This window comes from Sturnira hondurensis, unplaced genomic scaffold (genome assembly GCF_014824575.4).
Source record: "Sturnira hondurensis isolate 20B ecotype Veracruz unplaced genomic scaffold, ASM1482457v3 Scaffold0022201, whole genome shotgun sequence".
In the NCBI taxonomy this organism is placed as follows: Eukaryota; Metazoa; Chordata; class Mammalia; order Chiroptera; family Phyllostomidae; genus Sturnira; species Sturnira hondurensis.
Genome location: NW_028094832.1, coordinates 11,089,499 through 11,109,114, shown reverse-complemented (window position 1 = coordinate 11,109,114; position 19,616 = coordinate 11,089,499). Strand labels below are relative to the sequence as shown.

General features: G+C 49.8%; 1 protein-coding gene across 9 annotated transcripts in view; it reads right to left on the bottom strand.

The window, feature by feature from the left end:
* SEMA4D (semaphorin 4D) overlaps positions 1–19,616 on the bottom strand; it is a 108,964-nt gene that overhangs the window by 40,605 nt on the left and 48,743 nt on the right. For 8 of the 9 annotated variants that reach the window (XM_037034819.1, XM_037034820.1, XM_037034821.1 and 5 more), the window contains one exon: positions 1,994–2,058. The gene's annotated coding sequence lies outside the window, so the exon portion shown is untranslated. Of the gene's footprint in view, positions 1–1,993; positions 2,059–14,834; positions 14,927–19,616 lie in introns of those variants that run through there. The other variant, XM_037034816.1, reaches the window with a different exon arrangement.

Here is a 19,616-nt window from a genome sequence, read left to right as displayed (position 1 = left end):
GGTGTTGCATTCTTAGATGCAAATGGTGACTGCTAGCTGGCATCCAGGGAGGCAGGAACTGAGGACTGCAGGTGTTGTCTGGGGTCTGCCACACCCACCTCACACCTTGGCTTCCCTTCCTAGGACCAGCTATCTGGGCAGTAGGGGTGGGTCACAGAGGGGATACTGCTCAGCACCACACATAAAGCATCAGTGCTGTCAGCAACAGGATGCCAGCTGACATTAAAAGTGCCCTCACTGGACTCTCCAGGGAACCTGTGAAAGGGGATCCAGGTGACAGCTGTGGATGACTGCTGGGGCAGCCTATTCTGGCTTCTTGACTAAGGGGTTTATGTAAAAACAGGACAGTTGAAGCCCTCCTCTCCCTCCAAGCCATGTGGCCAGGACAATGGAGGACATGCCCCTGCCCACACCTTCTCCTCTCAGCTAACAGCAAGTGTGAGGTAATCACCTAAGACTATATATATCCTACCAATGTCACCCCCAGACTTTCCCCAAGGTCATGTTCCCTTGCATAACCCCGGGCTCTCCTAACCCATGTCCCCACCTATACCCCTGGCCTCCCCGACCTCATGCTCCCCCCGTCACATCTCCCTCTCCCATCTCTGGGGGCCTTACCCAACTCTAGCTATGGTGCTCATGTCACCACCTCAAAGTAATGGCCTTGTCCCCTCAGGAATCAGTAGATTTCAGGAGCTCTCTGTGTCATATGCCCACAACAAAGAGTTTATTGTTTCAACTGCAGTTTCCCAGGGCAGATCACTGGGAGCAGCACTTCAGCTGCACGGAGATGTGCGCAGCCCTGGAGGTGGGCTGCACCCACTCTGGAGAACGTCATCCAGGGCACCACCCCAGGATGCCTACTTCCCTCTCCAGCCACCTTGCAGGGGCACAAACAAGCCAGTCAGGTTGCCAGACACACCTCAACCTTGTTCTCCCACCCAAACCTGGCACATGTGTGCTGTGTATGTTGATGGGAGATAGGGAGGGAACAGGGCAGTGAGGTGAGGGACACACATACACACACCAACCAACTGACCATGGATCAACCATCAGTGATGACAGGCATGTGCTGAGAGGGGCATATGCAGGGTGGGTATCCAGAGAAGTGGGTAACCCCGCCTGGCCTGGTAAACTGACGGGTGCAGCAAGCAAAATCCAAAGACAAATGATACAGGGGGAAAAATCCTTGGAGCATAAATTCTAGAGTTTGGAATTCCTAGTTAATGCCATGACCTAACACACCAATAAGAAACTTTGGGGCTTGGCCCAGGAGACCAGGTCATTAACATGTGTGTGTCTGTGACCAGCCAACAAGCAAACACTGCCAAGTGTCCAGAAGTAAAGCTGCATCATGACTGCTGCCCATCAAACTGCCATGAGCTGTGTCTCACACGCATGGTTAACACCCAGGACCCTGTTAGCAGAGAGCGACAGTCCTGCCGGTCCACTCATGACACTCGAGTCACAGAAGAGGGTGAGATGAGATGTGGGATTTCCTTTTGTTTTTTTAGATTAAACTGGCATTTCTCTTTCCTTTAAACCTGAAAATACATGGTTAACCATGTATTAAGGTACCAAAATTAAAATTAATCACAAAACAACCCAAATCCAGGGTACAATGACACCGAGAGCCCTCTTTTTACATTAGACCTCACAGACAACACCCACGTGCCCCCAAAGAGAAGATGGAGCATTTCTGGGCTCAGAGAGCAGCCACCAGCCAGAGAGCTGGGGAAGCAGCACAGGCCAGGAGAGGCGAGGGCGGGGGAAGGAAAGCCGAGGGATGCATGGAGGTCCAGGTGCACAGTACCTCCTGGCCCCTGGGCTCCACCTGGAGCCAATACAAGGGACAGCAGCCAAGCCAAGGTCTGTGCCCCCCCACAGGGTGCAGGGACCGACATGCAACTTTCTGCTGAACCTCACTGAGGCTTCTACAAAGTGTCAACTTTGATAAGCTGGGATACAGATTAAGGGAAAAAAAAGATTTTACCTGTATCTTGTGCCTCCTGAAACTTCCCAATCGTTTCTAGGAAGAAGTCTTCAGAAATCTTTGTTCTGGAAATAATGGAAAACAAGAGCATTTAAACACTTAAGTTGTCCGCCCACATAAAGTCAGCATCAATTCTGGAAGAGTACTAAAAAGAAATGTCTAGCTTTTTTTTTTACGTTCTGGACCTTCTGGCAGCTGACTCTCTGACCCGGGATCGGCATGGCATTTCTGCACCGGTACAAATGGAGTGAGTGTGTAACTGTTCATCCATAAATAAGGGACATGCTACTCAGCTGGTCACCCAGGTACAGCGCTCATCCCCAGCCCCTGACAGTCACCGCTTCCTCCCAAAATGAGCCACAGTCAGTCATTAACTAAAAGTATCCTTGAATTGTCCATTAACTTCAGATATATCCTTTAGAACTCATCCTCCTTGAAACCCAAAGGTGTGAGGCAATGAAAGAGAAAGCAAAATATAAATACACAATATTTACAAGAAAATAATTTCCTAAAGAACCTGTTTAGCCTCCTAATTTTCTTTGTTTTTTTTTTAAAGATTTTTTATTTATTTATCTTTAGAGAGGAAAGGAAGGAGGGAGAGAGAGAAATACCAATGTATGGTTACTTCTCATGTGTCCCCTGCTGGGAACTGGCCTGCAACCCAGGCATGTGCCCTGACTGAGAATTGAACCTCCATCCTCTGGTTCTCAGGCCCGCGCTCAATCCACTGAGCTACACCAGCCAGGGATAATTTTCTTTGTTTTTGATTTCTGTTTTTAAGCCAAACAGAAGAATTTCCACATTGGTGCAGCAAGGTTTCTGGGTTGTTTGTTACCCCTGCACAGTGCAGGACAGAGCCCTCAATACAGGGGCCCAAGTCCAGTAAAATCACCAACCCCGCAACAAAGACAATCAGAATGGTGAAACCAGAGATCACTGTGCAGGATTAACGAAGGCTTAGCAGCTGGTTAAAGTGATGCTGACTCCTCTATGGCTGCATATGATCCAGCATACTTTTTAAACCTGAGAATCAAATTCTAGCATTATTTGTCATTGGAGTATTAATTTCTTTTGCTTTAAGAGCTTAAATAATTCTTGCCATTTCTCTGAAGACAGCTAGGAAGTAGGAGGGGCTCCCAGGAACAAGGCTGGTGCCCCATCTCTCCCTCAGAGCCTCGTCAAGTGGGACTAAATGTGCTCACAGAACAGAGACCAGAGTGCATACCACTCTGACAGGTCCACCAACTACACACAATTTCCAGGGTCACCCGGGGCTCCTTGGAGGCTGACATGTTCCCATGAGCAAACACCTCATGTCAGCAAACGAGATCCCAAAGGGACAGGAGAAAATGGTTAGGATTCACCAGGACCCACTGTGGTGAGGCTTTCAAAGACCGAGTCCAGGTCTTCCCCGCAGCAGCAGCTGTCTCTGACAGTTGCTTGTCAGCAAACATAAGTTCACATCTTAGCAAGCAGGCAAGTGTCCCAGACAAGGCCACATCCACTCAGCACACAGAACTGCTGTCTTCCATTTGAATGCCGGGGGAGACGCTGGCTTAACTGATGGACACGAGGGGCGAACCTGAAGAACTGTGAGGTTTTCCCGTCACTCAGGCAGGTGGGGCACAGCAGCCATCTGGAGATGTCTGGGGAAAAGACTGATTCATGTAAACAACATGAACACTAAGAACCATAAACAAAAAAATGCCTCTCTTCTAGAAATTCAATAAGGCTTTGTCATTTTAATAAATAAAAGCCCAGAGCTACTAGTTCTGTGGTTGGACAAGCACATATCCTAGTCACCTTCATTTCCTGGTAATGAACACACGGCGCAGGCCAGGGGTCTGCACTCTTAATAACCTCCCTCAGCACACTGGGCCCTGGCATCCTCACTTCCTCCTTCAAGCCAACTTTCCACATGTCACCTCCCCCAAACGGCTTCTAGCCCCTGCAGCTCCTTGGTAAAAATACACACTTCTGGCCTCAGTCAATCACAGAGACCTCAACCCCTAGCTGTCTGCATCCTTCATCACGGCAATTTTTCTTCCTTCTCAAACTAAAACCACACAAGCTCTATATATTAGTTATCACACACTGAAGATCACAAGATACATATTCCTCCTGCAATTACTAACCATCTACAGTTTTCACTAGGTTTCTCCTAACTTCTTATAACAGGTATGTATAAAGAATGTAAGCTTTCTTTCTTTGCAAAAGAAAACAGTGAAATTAAGTCAGAAAAGAATTGTTTCCCTCTTCCTGGTGAGAAGCGTGGCCTTTACCCTTCACCAGCCCCCCCAGCTGGGCAGGAGTGTGGGAATCTCAATGCCCAGGCCTGATGGCTGCTCGTGACAGCAACACAGGGCCAGGGTGCAACGGGCCTTTGCCTTTGTATTTCCCCTGAGTTCTGCATCTGTGACCTCCCCTTCAGAAGTTCCCTTACCCAGCAGCAGCCAGGTCTTCTCTTTAGCATGTGGAGAAGGCATGGGTAGGATGGGGTCAGAGCATGGGGCTCTGCAAGAAGGATGACCTGGGTTACAGGCCAGGCTTCTCCATTAACCAGCTGTGTGTCCTTGGGAAAGTTTCTGGGCCTCTCTTTCTTTATCCAGAAAGTGGGCATAACAATAGTGCCTACAACATTTTGTTGTTTCAAGAACCCAGAAGTAACCTTGTGAAGAGCTTAAAGCAGAGTCTGGCTCCTTGAAAGCACCAGTGGCTTGAAAGCACTTTGAAAGCACCAGTCTGGCACCACTGGTACTACCTAGGTACCAGTGGTATGACTGGTACCCAGGTATGACTCTTCATACCTGGGAATGGCTGCTGAGAAAACTCTGTAGGATATAAAAGCAGGATTTGGCTGCCAGTACATCTAAGCGCCCTGCTACAAAGTGTCTTGGGGCTCCACCAGCCTCCTCCTGCCCAGGGGAGCTCACACTCAGCACCCTGGTGTCCCTGAACCCACAGCCACACTCTGCTGCTAGAGATTGGGAGGAGGTCTCAGGTCCCTTCTGCTCAATCTCCTTACCCAGCCCAGAACCCCTCTCAGTGCCCAGGTCAGTGAAACGGAGACCATCAATGGCAATCGACACTCCACCCCAGTTGTCCTGGGTGGGGTGGGTTTGTACATTACAGCCAGATGCCATGTCCCACCACTAAGAAGAGCAGCACGAGATGGCTGGCTGTGCTGTGCACGGTGAGTGGCTGGGCAGTACTCACATGCACAAGGCAACTTCCTGTGGACCCCTTGGCAACACCTGCGAGAACCTCTGACCTAGCAGTTCTCTGACAACAACCAGTGTGGACACCCCCCAATGTGCAAAAAATGCCCAAAAGTAAAACCTAGGAGTCCATCTGTGTTTGTATGTGGATATGTATATTTCTGTAGAACACGTATGTATACTGTATATGAACTGTGGCAATCCCTAGGTTGGAATACTATGTGGCTGTTGAAAAGAATAAGTAGCCACTAAGATGAAAGTCTGTCCAAGATACTTAGATCAGTAAAAATCAAGGTTCTAAGCAGTGTTACAGTATGTTCCTATTTCTGCAGGCACATGATATATGACCATTTGTATATACATATAACTTAGTCAAAAGAGAGAGCTATTTGATTAGATCAGAATTTAATCTAGGACCTACTGGGAGTGAGAGAGTAGAGAATGGCTTTGGTCTGGAGTAGGAGTATATTTCATTTTTTAATCCTCACCCATGGACATTTTTTCATTGCTTTTAGATAGAAAGGGAGGGAAGAAGGAAGGGAGGGAGGAGTGAGAGGAAGAATAACGATGACCGGTTGCTGTCTTGTATGCACCTTGACCATGAATACACCCACGACCTTTCTGCCTATGGGAGGAAGATGCTCCAACCAAAAGCCACACTGGCCTGGGCAGAGTGTATTTCACTTTTCACAGTTTGTGTTTTTAATACTATCTGAGTTCTTACCCTAAGCATGTAGTTTCCTAATTAGGATATATACATATTTTTATTTTAAAGATTTTATTTATTTATCTTCAGAGGGGAAGGGAAGGAGAGAAGGAGAGAAATATCAATGTATGGTTGCCTCTCATGAGTCCCCTGCTGGGAACTGGCCTGCAACCCAGGCATGTGCCCTGACTGGGAATCGAACCACGATCGTGTGGTTCGCAGGCCCGCGCTCAATCCACTAAGCTACACCAGCCAGGGCTAGGATATTTTAATCTGATACTAAAAGATATATTAAATGTAAAAATCCTGGAAAATAGAAAGCATATTTTTGACAATTTCAAAAAAGGGCTATAATAATTGTATTATTAATAATTATATAATTCCCATTGTGAAGTTTACTACATAGATTTCATCGGATAGAAAATTTTAAGAGCAGCAGACAGACCTAACATCATTTCCAGTTATTCTGTTACTTTGTTGGAACAACTCCTAAACAACTGAAACAGGGGAGAGTATTCACTCATGACCACTTCTAGAAGACAGGGCTGAAGGGAGTGGGCGCACAGGGCCATGGGGAGGGCAGGCCACAAGGGCCCCACAGTACCCTGGTGAGGGGGATTTGTGGGGGAGAGGCAGGCTTGCAGCCACAGGGCAGCAGAAACAGAAACCTGGAAGCCCCCCAAAGAAGCAAGCAGCCACTGCCCATGGGCAGGCGGGAGGCTGGGCGGGGCCCCTGTGGGAGCTGTGCTGCATGTGGCATCATCTCGTGTGTGTCCCCTGCCCTCCAGCATGATTTCACGGCTGTGTGATGTTCCAATGAAATTTGACAATGTTGGAAATCAGATCATTGCCAATTATCAACTAAAATGCATTTTTAAAGACTGACTTTAACCACCAGCAAAACTTGACCAAGAGGCTTTCCTATCTAGACTGCAGAGCCTATTTGCAGACGTCTGGGTGTCACACAGCGGATACCATGAGACAGTGGTAAAGCTCTGTCCCCAGGAAGTGGGAAACAGGCTCAAGACTCATACTTTGACTCATCGTACTGACAGGTTTGCTTCCTCCTTCTGGGATTCATCCTAGACAACTTCCATGACTTACAAGGTGGGGACTGAAAAACAAACCCATTAGTAAACTAGAAAAGAGATTCCTCATTCATGCTGAAAGTTATCTCATAAAATGAAAGATACACCCTTAGTAATGATGTATAGACCAAAAATTAAAGCTGAGACCATATTGAAGCTAATATTCCTTAGGGTTTAAATAACTAATTTTTAAAGTTTGCTCAGGGTCACAGGTGGTGTCATAGACATCTTCAACACAGCAGGGACTTGCTTTCTCCTTTCACTTTCACTGAATTTTCTTTTCCCCTTTAAAACTCTGTCAAATTAGACAAAGTCTTCCACTCCCAACTTGACCACTTCACAATGCTGATAATCCAGTCAAAGGGAGAAATGCACACCTCATAATTCCTCCTTCAGACAGGAGCAACTTTATAAATGAGCCAAGCCATCAAGCAACCAGGATGGGCATAACTAGAAGCAGGGCACTACTGCCTTCAGAGCACAGCTGAAGGGCTGAACAGGCCACCACAACAGCGAGGAATCCACAGACTCCAGGAGATCCTGTATACCTCTCCTCAGTGACAGATTTTAGGAGTCACTTATTTTTCTGGAGAGATGCATCTTCTGAGATCAAACACCATAAGCATTAAAGAACCATATTCCACTGAAATCTGCTTCCTTATAGCAAAGCAGGGATACAGGAGAAGCAAGCAAACCTGACCCCCAAAACAAAAGGGGACCCCACAGGGCTGACAGCATTCAAGGGCCTGTTCTATGACGGGGACCCCCCAAAACCAGAATTATGTTCAGGAGGGTAGGCCCTTTTTAGCACAGACTTCCCCTGCTAGGTAAATGTTCTAGGAACCCATCTGTACCAGTGTTCCAGCTGGTGGTGTTGTGAGAGGCTGCTTTTACCTTCAGTTAATTTTATTTGAAGATTTCTTCAACGCATTTGTCCACTTCATGATGGGTGGTTTACGAGTGCCCCTGCCCACACTGCGCTGAGTATTGAGCAGTTTTTGACCAAAAAACAGCATGACCCCCATGCCCCAACCTCCCTATTCACCCAGCCTCACCCCAAATGACTCTTTTGGGTGTGTCCTCAGATGAAAAAAGCCCTCAAAGGGAAACATTTTGCCAATATGGAAGAGGTGAAACAAAAATGGCAGAAGCACTAAAAGGCATCAAAATCAATGAGTTCAAAAACTGTTCTGAGCAGTGAAAAAAACATCTCGATGGGTGTCTTGCACCAAATGGAGAGTACTTTGAAGGTGAATGAAGTTTAAACATGTAAGAATAAATGCACATTTTTAAATAAATAAATTCCAGTTATCTTGGGGTACCCTTTGTATGTTCATCTAACCATCTAAGTTTTCCCAGTTTGTTGAGCTGTTTTTGAAAATGCATACAAGTACGTGGTCTGCAATAAAACATAATCAAGTCATGGAACACAAACACTTTTCATACCTCTTTCAAGTCAATTCAATGCTTTAATTCAATTTGTATTTACTCTCCCCCTAACAGGAGAGGCAGCAAAGTGCCCTGATCAGGTGTGGGCTCTGAGCCCAGCCTGCCTAGGTTCATTCAGGTCTGATGCTGCCCCTGACCTAGAACAGGTCACTGTCCCTTCACCTCTCTCAGCTACTGCACCTTTCCCAGGTACTCTCTCAACCCCTCCCCCTTTCTCACCTACTTAACCTTCCCAGCCACTCCCTCAGCCCCTCCACTTTTCTCAGTCTCTCTACCTCCCCCAGCTATTTCCCTGGAAGAGGCTACAATGCAGCCTACCTCTGCGGACAAAGCTACGTGAACTGGGACTTACAAAACATGCACACACACACACACACACACACTATAGGAGTGGACTTAAATAAAATGGTAACACAGCCACACAGAGTGGCACCATGACCTCATGATACACATGGACACTCCCCAGTGCAGAAAAAGTTCTGACCAGAATCTCATGGCCACACCGGCCACATCCTAACAAAAATAAGTACAAGAGGGGAAGAAGCAGGTTTTCTTAGGCACACCTGGTGAGACAGGTTTTAGGAATTGCTGTCAAGTAGAAAGAGACTTAGAGAATACAGGAAGTAGTCTAGGGCCATGGTCACAGCTGCAACGCTTCCTCCAGGGCCATGTAATCACCTACAGGCCAACCTGGCTCTGGAACAGTCCTCAGCACCAGGGATGGAGCATGCAAACTTCTGTCTCCCTCTGTGCTTCCAGCTGAAGTTCCTGGTGCCTGGTGCAGCAGCCCCCACCCGTTCTCCTCCAGGAACTTAAGGCAGAGACAAGAAGCATCCTGGCTCCACAGCAGGCACTTGAGAAATGGTGGCGCTTCCTTCGCTTTGCTATTTTCCAGGTGGTGAATGCATCACCGAATCTGCCCAGAAACATCTAGAATCCGAGACTGGCTCAGGATTGCACTCTGGGCTGCCTGTGGCAGCACCGTGCACCCCCAGGTGCTCACAATCCCTCCAAGTACCCACAGCTATGGGGCTGGGGGAGAGCAGTTGTGGTTTCACCGGGGACTGGCTTCCTCCTGGCCTGGGCCTGGCCCCCAGACCCAGCCCAGTGGCAGAGGGACTAGGCAATCTCGTCTCCACTGTGGCAGGAGGGACTGGCCTCAGAGCCTCAACAAGCTGAGGCCCGAGACAGGATTTCTTTTAAGTCTTAAAACCACAAAATACTGTTTTTCTTAAATTTCCTCAAAATTGTACAGCAGAGTCAGAGGCAGGGCAGCTCAACCACATGCTGTTGTCCAACTTGGGTCAGCACAGCCTGAACCAACACAAAGCCCATCCTTTTACCCTGACCTCCCCTGAGGCCATGGCCATTAGAGAATCCACACACTGGCAAATGTTCCATGAAGGCCGAGGTCACCTCCCTCTTGGCAAGACAGAAGGAATGTTGTTCACCAGTCCTTCACCTCAGGCTGCCAATTCCGCCTCAGTCTGATGTCAGACTTCTGACTGTTCACTCCCTGGTGCGGGTACTATCTGCACAAGCCTTCTATTCTGATTCGCCAGCATCCACACCTTCCACAGTGACCTCCGGGAATGCCTGCTCAGCCCCTAGTGTCTGTGAGCACCTTGCAGCCAAGACTGGGCTGCCTCTGAATAATGGTCAAACCACACCAGCCAACACCTATCAATGAAGACGGAGTGGCCACTGCGGAGGGGTGGACTGGCTTCCCAAGAGCACTCAGACTGGGTCAGCTAAGAGGAGAAGGAAGCAAACACTGCTGCGCCCCACCTGAGGCCTGGAAAAGTTCCAGCTTTTCCTAACCTGTCTCTGCTGCTAAGATACTTCCTGTCCCACCATCTATCTACATGCATGCTAATGGCATAATTGCAATCATTCCCACTTTCTGCATTGCCAGGTAAGCACCACCACCGAGGAACCCCTACCTGAGTTAGTCACTCTGCCAATCAATCTACCCTCAAGGCTCTTCCAGATGTTTGCCGGCCAGTTGCTCTGGTTCCTCCCTGGAGTCTGGCACTTACAGGAAAGGGAACAACCTAAAATGATGTTATCCCGGCTTCAAGGGGCCTCAGTCTGTCTGACCCCAAGATGGTACAGAAGCCATCAGGAAGGTCAGTCTCAGGAGGGTGTGTCATCCAGGGCCTGAGGCCCATATTGAAAATCAAATGCCTGTATCCCTCAACATGGCATGAAGAGCCTGGGAGTAGCTTCTGCTTCAGTCCCCAGTGTGAAGGGAAGTCACCAAGTACCCAGATGCCAGAGATTTGCTCTGTAGCCGTCACACAGGGAGTCTACCCACATTCCACAAGCCTTTGCTAGCTGCACCCGTCCTATGAACCTGTGACCAGCTCCCAAACCTGGGCCTAATATTCCCCAGAGCCCTTTGGAGGCCTGTCCTTCCATTTCACAGGGGGTGGGGCATCCCCATCCGGAGCCCTGTGTCATCTTCCAGATGAGTCAGAAAGTGTGAGACACAGAAGAGCAGTAGCTGGTGCCTCACCATCACCACGTTATCCTCCAGGGAAGAGAATGGCCAAGGAGGGTTAACAGGCCCTCATTCTGTCTGGCCATCCCCAAGGAGGCCTCCCCTTCTGGGGACTGCTGTTAGGGGGCAAGTTAGGAATGGAGGTGAGTGGTCTCCTCAGTTCCTGCCAGGAGCGTTGATCCTCACTATTCATGAGAACTAAAGTCAATTACTGGAAAATCTAAAAGAGGTTCTAGAACATTCTTATGTTATCATAAGCTGGCCACCCCCTCCACAGCCACCTGTCCCAGCAAAGGACTCATCTTGGCCCAGAATAACTAAGCTCTCACTCATACCAGCAGAGTCAAGATGCCCTACTCTGCATGGGGCATGGTCATGTTGGGTGCTGGCCAGGGATGAGACGCAGTCATGCTTGCCACACTGGGAACTCTGGGCACCCCCATCCAGTGACCAGGGACATGAGGAAAGGATTCAAGGACAGAACAGAGGGGACCCCATATGTGAGCCTTGGAACAGTGCCAGCAAAAGGAAAGGGCTCCATTTTTCCACATTTCAGCGGGACATGCTTTTTATTGGGGGATAGGCTTTTGGTAAAGGAAATGTGGGTAATTATCCTTCACTATCCATTAGACTTATCAAGCTAATAGAAAATGGGCATGTGTGTACACACCACACTGTACAGTTCTATGGAAGGTGACAGCTTAGAAGCCTTGTTTCCCACAGGACTGAACCTGGAACATCACCAGCTGGCTACACCAGCCCCCAGGTGGGGCCCGAGGCCACCCCACTGCACGACTCACTCCTCTGGCTCCTGGCAGCCTCTCTTTGCTGAGTGCCAGTGGGGGTGTCACAGAAACATAACTAAGCCACTCCCTTTTGCTACCTTTCGATACCAACCCACACTCAAGCCAGGTGCCTGGGTCTTCCTGTGAGCACAGGTACCCCAAGAAATACAAGTGCAGGCCTGTCATGTCCAGTGGGCTCCTGATGACCCCCAGCCCCAAGGAGAATCACTGCCTTTCCTGTGCCGAGGGACACCAGGTGAGAACTCCTTGGGGCACGTGGCCACCTGCAGACCACCCAACAGGCAGAACCAGCACAGTAGCCTGGTCCCTCGGGTGGGCTGCTGCCCTGTGCAGACACGGGTGCCTGGTGTGCGGACCTCAGACAAGCGTGGCCTGGTCATGGTCCCAGGTCTCTGGTCCTGGGGACAGGTCCTCCTCTTGCCTACAAGCCCGCTGCTAGCTAGGCTGCTCCGGCATTTCTGCTTTCTCCAGACCAAATGGCAGGACATGGTCCAGACAAATTGGGGGCAGCATGGGTGCACTTCCTGAGATGGCACTTCCTTATGCTCTTGATGGTCACAAGTTAAGGACGAGGCAACCCCCACTGTCACGGCTTCCCTCTGGGATCCATACTCAGTGTCAACCAGTGCTGCCTAGTCACATCCCTGACAAAGAGGTCTAAGCCTCTGTGTGCCAGACACAGCAAAGGACGTGGGCCAGATCTACGAGGGTCCATTAGAGGGGCCAGTATGGGCATGGCCATACCTGTGGCTGTCCAGTGGGGTGCTGGACTATTGAGGAACGGCAGGGAGTCCTCAGCCAGGTGCAGGCAGGGCTCTCACTATGGTGCAAATGTCAATTCAGCAAGTCCTCAGAACCCCTGCATCCCAGACAGGAAGAAACTGAGGCAAAGGCAGCTCCCAGCCCTGTCTAGCCCTCCACCTCCACCAGGACACAGTCTCCTCATCACTGGGACCTGACAACTCTCATGAGAGCCTGACATCCAGGCATGGGATGGTGGGTGCCCTGGAGAGGAAGTACCTCCCAAGGAGAGCAGAAAAGATCGGACCTGGCCCACCATGCGTGACTAGGAAAAGCAGGATGCTCATTGTTGTTTGACCTTGTCAGTGGCCAATGCCATTCCCCTTGGGACTGGCTGGACCCACCTAACCTAGCTCCATACAGTCTTTCATGTCCCTCCCATGGTCACCAGAAGCTCTGGGTCTAGAAGCTGTTATGCATCCCAGGGTAGGTTGGAGAGGGAACACACAGGGGACCCTGGGTGCAAGTCTCCTTGTCTTAGGCCCAGGAAGCACCTAAGGCAGCCCCAGCTCTTCCAAGATGATGATCACCAACCAGGCACCTGACCACCTGACCAGGCCTAGGGCAGTCCCTCCCTCCACCCACCAGAAGTCACTCCCCCACCCAATGCTATTTGGAGGCCACACCTCACCCTCTGGTTCCTTTAGTCTTAGCCTTGTCCGTCTCCTGTGAGAGGGCAGGGAGACACATCTGGGAAGCACAGACTTCCCCATCACTACAGTGAGAGCCTTCTGGGGCAGGAAGATGAGTGAGTCAGGTCAATGACTGGCACCAGGGATGTGCTGACTCCTCACAGAGACTCCTGCAGCAACCTGATTAGCCAGCAAGCATTATGCCATCATCCCCATTTTCCATATAAGAAGACCAAGGCTTAGAAACTTCCAGAAGCCACACCAGCAGAGGAATCAGTGTCCAAAACCCAAAGTCTGACCAGGGCCTGCTCCCAGCTCCTTAAGGCCTGAAAGCCTTCTTACATGAGACCCTGACCCAGGGGACCACCAAGTCCCTCACCTGGCTCACTTACTTCCAGTTTCTTATCAAAATCTCCAACTTGCTCCAAGTGAGGAGTCCAGCAGGCACTTTATATAGGATGGAGATGTCCTCCCAGGAGTCTGGGAGGGTCCCCTTGCCAATAAATGCAATATTGCTAATCAGGCCCATCAAGAGTGTACCCTACTCACTTTTTCTTGGCAGCTTTAAGGAAAAGCACAAAAACACAATGAAATAAGTCACAGGAACTGAAGTCCACACAGTGAATGAAGGGCGACTAGTCTCACGGTCAGAGCACGTATCTGCCTTCTAGGGCTCTAGTCAAAGTTAAGCAAATGACAATGAAACCTGATTGAAAACTCTAACTAAAATCTTGCCTGGGCATTTCCAAAGTTGCTACTTCACCCTGACCCGTGGTCAGAGGGGCACTGAGCAGCAGCTCTGCAGGGGAAGAGGCCCACACCCAGCTGCCCAGGACAGGCACCGAAAGTGACAGAAGGTTCTAGAAATATTTAAGTCACAGGCAGGGGGACTACTCCAAGCCAAGGACATACATCACAAAATCTCAAAACTGGAATTTTTTTAGATAACTCTCAACTTGCCAACCAGAACTTGAAGCACCTGCTCCAGCTTGTGCAGCTCACCCTGGCTCCCCAGCACCACCCCCCAAAGATCCCTGGGAGCAACTTTCTTCTAATACACATAAAACAGCGTGGACCCCACCACTGTGCAGGAGTGGCCCCTCAGTCTTCAGTGGGAAACAGTTTCCTGTTCCCCTGGGAGATGACTGCCACCTCGCTACAATGCCCCCATCCAGGGCAAGAGCCCACACCTGGCCAGATGCAGGACTTATGAATCACTGCTTCCTAGACCCAGAAAAAGACCTGTAGAAGCTCCAGCTCACAAGCGAGGGCGGAGACGAGGGGGCCTTCCAGAAGAGCCCGACTAGCTCTGCCACGCTGCTTCCGCAGCCTCAGCAACCCCACAGGTGCCAAAGGATGCCAGCTCAGGAATCTCCACACCATTTAACAGTAAAGATATATCATCTAAATGTGTGCCCATCGGGAACTGGCTAAATAAATAATAACATTACAGCACACTGCGTAGGCAACACAAACCATCAAGTCAATGCTTATTGACAAGTATGGATGAACACAAAACATTAAATGCAAGGAGATGATAAAGCAGCACTTACAATGTAAGCTTATTCAGGTGGAAAAAGGACCACTCACGCTCAGAAGGGCCATAGGTGGCACAAGCTCCAAGTGCACAGCACTCACCCTTGACTCCTGGATCTTGGCAGGACTGCACTACCTGCTGTTCCAGGTGAGCTGGATGATGCACCTGACGTCAGAGTCAAGACTACCTCTCAGAGGCAAAAGAGGAGCATAAGGTGTGAGCAGTGCCCAGTGCTGGGTGGACCTTCAGAGAAATCCTAAACTATCTTCTTTGGACTGCCCTGTATTTTCTAATTTCTTACATTAGATAATGCGTTTTTCAGTATTATTCTTTTTTCCATTTTCCAGTATTTTTCTTATAAAACAATCATGTCCCAAATAGCAGTTTCTTCAGATTCTCTCTTGAGGACTTCTCAACCCACATACCCACAAGGCCACCCCACAATGAAGGGACGGTGGTCTGAGTCCCCCTAGGACACAGTCCAATCCTTCTGTCTCCACACTTTCAGATCCTCACACCTGTGCTGCCATGCCCAGTCAAGGTCTGACCTGTCCATTTACCCCCATGAGAGACATTAATCATACCGGACAGCAGGCCCAGCTGCCCATGTGACATGGACTAGCTTGTCAACCCCTCTGCCCTTGGCTTCTGAACTATATGACAGAGCAGACCTCAGTGTGTGGGTTGTTCCTAACACCACTTAGCAACTGCCAATGTTAGCAGTGTTAGAAAATTGGCCATGAATGGCCTGAGTAGCAAAGAACCTTTAACTTGCTCGTCCAGTAGCTGTCTGACCCAGCAAAGAGCCGCACTCGTAACAAACCACCCCTGCCAAGTTTCACATTGTGCTTTTTCTACAAGGACATGCCACAAAGAAACTGATTAGAGAGGAGCAGAGTTTGTCCTGGTCACCTGATGAAACCCACCTGTCTTTGCACCTCTAGTGGCTCTGCTCTCATTCTGTAACTCTCACATCCTGTCCTAAATGATGTCACCCTGCAGGATGGCACTGGCTCGCCCTTGAGCACCTGAGCACAGGTGTTGCTGATGTGAACACTTCCTCACACAGCAGCCCAATACCCTTGTTTGAAGCAGAAGGATGAAGAAGACTACAGAGGGTTGGAGGGTAGGAGGGTTTTCCGTTGAACAGAGACAGCCCCGTCAGAACAGCAGGAACACCTGGCAGACTGTACTGCCCTCCTCAGGACTCAACCATGGCCCCAGCCACTTGTCCCCATCCCCCTCATCACCTCTAGCACTGGCAGAGTGAGGCCCATGGTAGGGACAGCAAGAGTAGTGTCCATGGCTGCCAGCCACCCCAGACCTACATTCCATCAGGAACCATTTTAATGATTAAACTCTGAAACATTTAGTTAACAAGGTGCTGTCTCTTGGAGAATAAATCTCACAGCCTTTCCCAACTTAGATGTGGTGCCATTGTATTACCAAGTGTTTAAGTGCCTGGGGTTTGAGCCTCTGAAGAGATGAAGTCATTATTGTCCATAAAGGGAGAGGACTGGTGCAGAGCGGACCCCATCAGCCAGGTGAAGGCACAGCTTCTGCCATGTCTCTGTTTCTCCATCCCTCCATGTGACAGCAAGGCCCATGCCATGCCAGCCCCGTGCAAGGCGGACCTGGCCCCACCATTCTGCTCCTGACACACTTACAGTTGAGGGGGAGGAAGCCCCAAGGGACGGCCACACAGGATCCACGCAAAAACTGCCCTTGGGCTCTGTGGAAACCAAACAGAATGAGGGTGGTGCCAGCAAAGTGCAGTCAGTGCAGAGTGGGCAGCTGCTCATGCTGCTTTGAGAGGGTGCTTTTTGTGCCCAAGGAGCCAGCATGAGACCCAGCCCCACAAGCATGAGACCCACCCCTACCCCCGAAGTCTGAGGGGACAAAATTGGGCTGCCTTAGTGAGGTCCTGAAACACTAAGCCATGCATATGCGGATACCCCTCCACTGTTCTTGCCTAATGGCAATAATAAGAGTAACAGATGAAGAGAAAGACAAATGGGGCTGAGCAGTGCATCCCACAACAGGTAAACCAGGAAGTACAAACCCCACAAATCTCACACCCCAAACCATACCAACAGCACCACTAAGACTGCAGCCACCAAGGTGTCTGTCCGTGGCTTCACCCACCTCCCCAGGGCAGAGGCAGAATGAGGGCCAGGCTGGCCTGCTCCCCTGCCTAGCACCCACTGCTGAACACATCTAGGCCATCCTCCCTGTTCCCTGCCAACCCCTGCCCATGAGTTCCCCACAGTGCACAACTCAGACATCCCTCTAAATGTCTTTTACTTTTCAGGGACAGTTCTTTCCATGAGGAAGTCTGGTGCCTGGGTTAAGATGGTGACTTCAGTTCCTACTCAGATAACTGAAGGACGTCAGGAAACAGCGGGGCTGGTCCATCTCTACCAGATCTCCCTGAAGTTTCCAGGCCCAGAGTTCCTTCCTGGGAGCCCTGAACTGCCTCCCAGGCTGTAGGAGACTGTTCTGTGTGGCATGGGCCCAGCTCCCACTCGGAGATGCGTATGACCCACGCCCGTGGATAGGTTTTCCCATGGGGAATCAGGCTTGCATTGTACCTAGGCTGCTTTGAGACTTGCTTTTGCTAAAACTCCCTCACCTTGAAATGGGGCAGCAAGTGCTTACTCTAACTTCCTAAAGTCTATGCTAAACCTTCCAAGGATGAGTGTAACCAGTTCAATCACTTTTCCCTTTGCATTTGCAAATATCCGTCTTCTATGATGTGATTAGCGGCATCCTCTCCTTTGTTTTCTATAAAAGGTAACCACCTAAAGTGAACCTGTGCATAGTAAACGAGGACCATCATGTAATGTGCCCAGAAAAGCAACAAAGGCCTATCAAGGCAAGAGCTGAGGCTTTTTCTCCTCTTGAGAGAGAAGCCACGCCATCCCTTTCCCTCCACAGGACTCAGTAGTCTGTGTGAATTTCTCATATCTCACCCACAATGTCATGGACCCCATGATCCAGGGTCCTCATCACCAGGCAAGAGCTGGAAATCACTCTCTACAGAGCTCACAACAAGAGCACTTGCTAACCCACTCCTGAGAAGATTGTGACACTAGGCTAACAGATGCAGATACAAAGGATTTTACATGTGTGTAAAAATTAAATCATACGTGTGTGCACACACACCACACAAACCCCACACATACACATACAAGCAACTGTGCACAAACCCAATACACACGCACAAACACACCACACATGCATGCACATACTATATGCTATGCACATAAACACCCAGATGCATACACATAAACGTGCACACGTGAACACATATACACATATCATGTGTGTGCATGAACACACCACATAATGTACACAAACATATAATACAAATACATTGTGTGCATGTACACATTTATCAGACATGTAGCAATATACACCGCACGTGTGCAATACATCACATACACAGAAACCCATCACATACATATCACACACCACATGCACACACTGCACACATGCATGCACACATACGCTTACACTGTGTTCACATACCCACACCTACATGCATATACCACACATGTACACACACACCCAGAGGCCAAGGACCTGGGTGAGAGTGCAGGCAGGGAGGGAGGGAGCCCCTACGTACCTGCACACCTGCCTCACGTGGGGACCGGTGAAGGCAAAACATGAGCTATGAGGACTGAGGTCTCAGATGGAAACCAAGAGGAAGCCACACAATGTGAGCTGGCCTGTCTCTTACTCAGCTTGAATGGCCCCAGGAGAGTCAGGGCCATGACCCTCCCCTCCACTGAGTCCTGAAGCAGTGTCCACAGCCATTTGGCAGCTGGGACTGACCCAGTGCAGGACAAGAGGTCCTGGGGCCAAGGGCACCCTGGTTTCCCCTCCATGGCTGTGGGCTCGGCATCCAGCTGTGTCCTCTTAAGGGCTCCCCCTCGAGCTGCTGGTCACCAACACAGCGTGAGACACCCCTGGGACTCACAAATCCCCCAAACAGACATGCAGCACTGCAGAATGATGCTTAATAAGCGTGTGAGATTCAGATGAGTTTCCAAACTGAGGCTTTAAACACAGAACAATCAATCACCTCTTACTGTTAGGATGGCTACTTCAAAACAACAAAGAACAAGTGTTGGTGAGGACATGAAGAAAACGGAGCTGTGGTGCACTGCTGGTGGGGATGTGAAATAGTGCAGCCGCTGTGGGGAACAGGACAGTGTTCCTCCAAAAATTAAACCTAGCACCACCACATGGTCCATTGATACCACTTCCAGGTATCTACCCAAGAACTGAAAGCGGGACTCAGACACTTGCACACCCATGTTCATAGCAACACTATTCACAACAATGAAAATGCGGAAGCTGCCTGAGTGTCCACAGATGGAGGAATCGGTAAATAAGATGGGATCTGCCCATTCAACGGAATGTTACTCCATTCTTGGAAGGCAAGGGAGCACTTAGCCACATGCCTCAGCACCCCCACCTGCTGTCCCTTCAAGGTAGCCCAGCTGGCTCCACCCCCTCCACCTAGCACTTTGATCACCACTCAGGGGTGCTGCAAGCCAATGGGGTGTCACTCAGGGGTGCACAAAGCTGCCACTAACAAGGAAGCACCGGCATTCTGGGGCCTCTTCATGATTCAGGTCTACGTGACACTAGAGGGACAGGACAGGCTGCACATGGAGCGCAGTGGAGGGTCAAGGCAGCGTCTAGGCGTATCTGAGATAGCACAGGAGTGACAGCAGCTTGCTCCCCTTCTAGAACGCTGTGCTCCTGCTGGCATGGCCCTTCTGCCAGGATCAATTCCAATGAGTGGACCTTTGCAAATGGAGAAACACATACCACACTGCTACACAGCAGCACAGGTGCTATCTGTCTTCAGG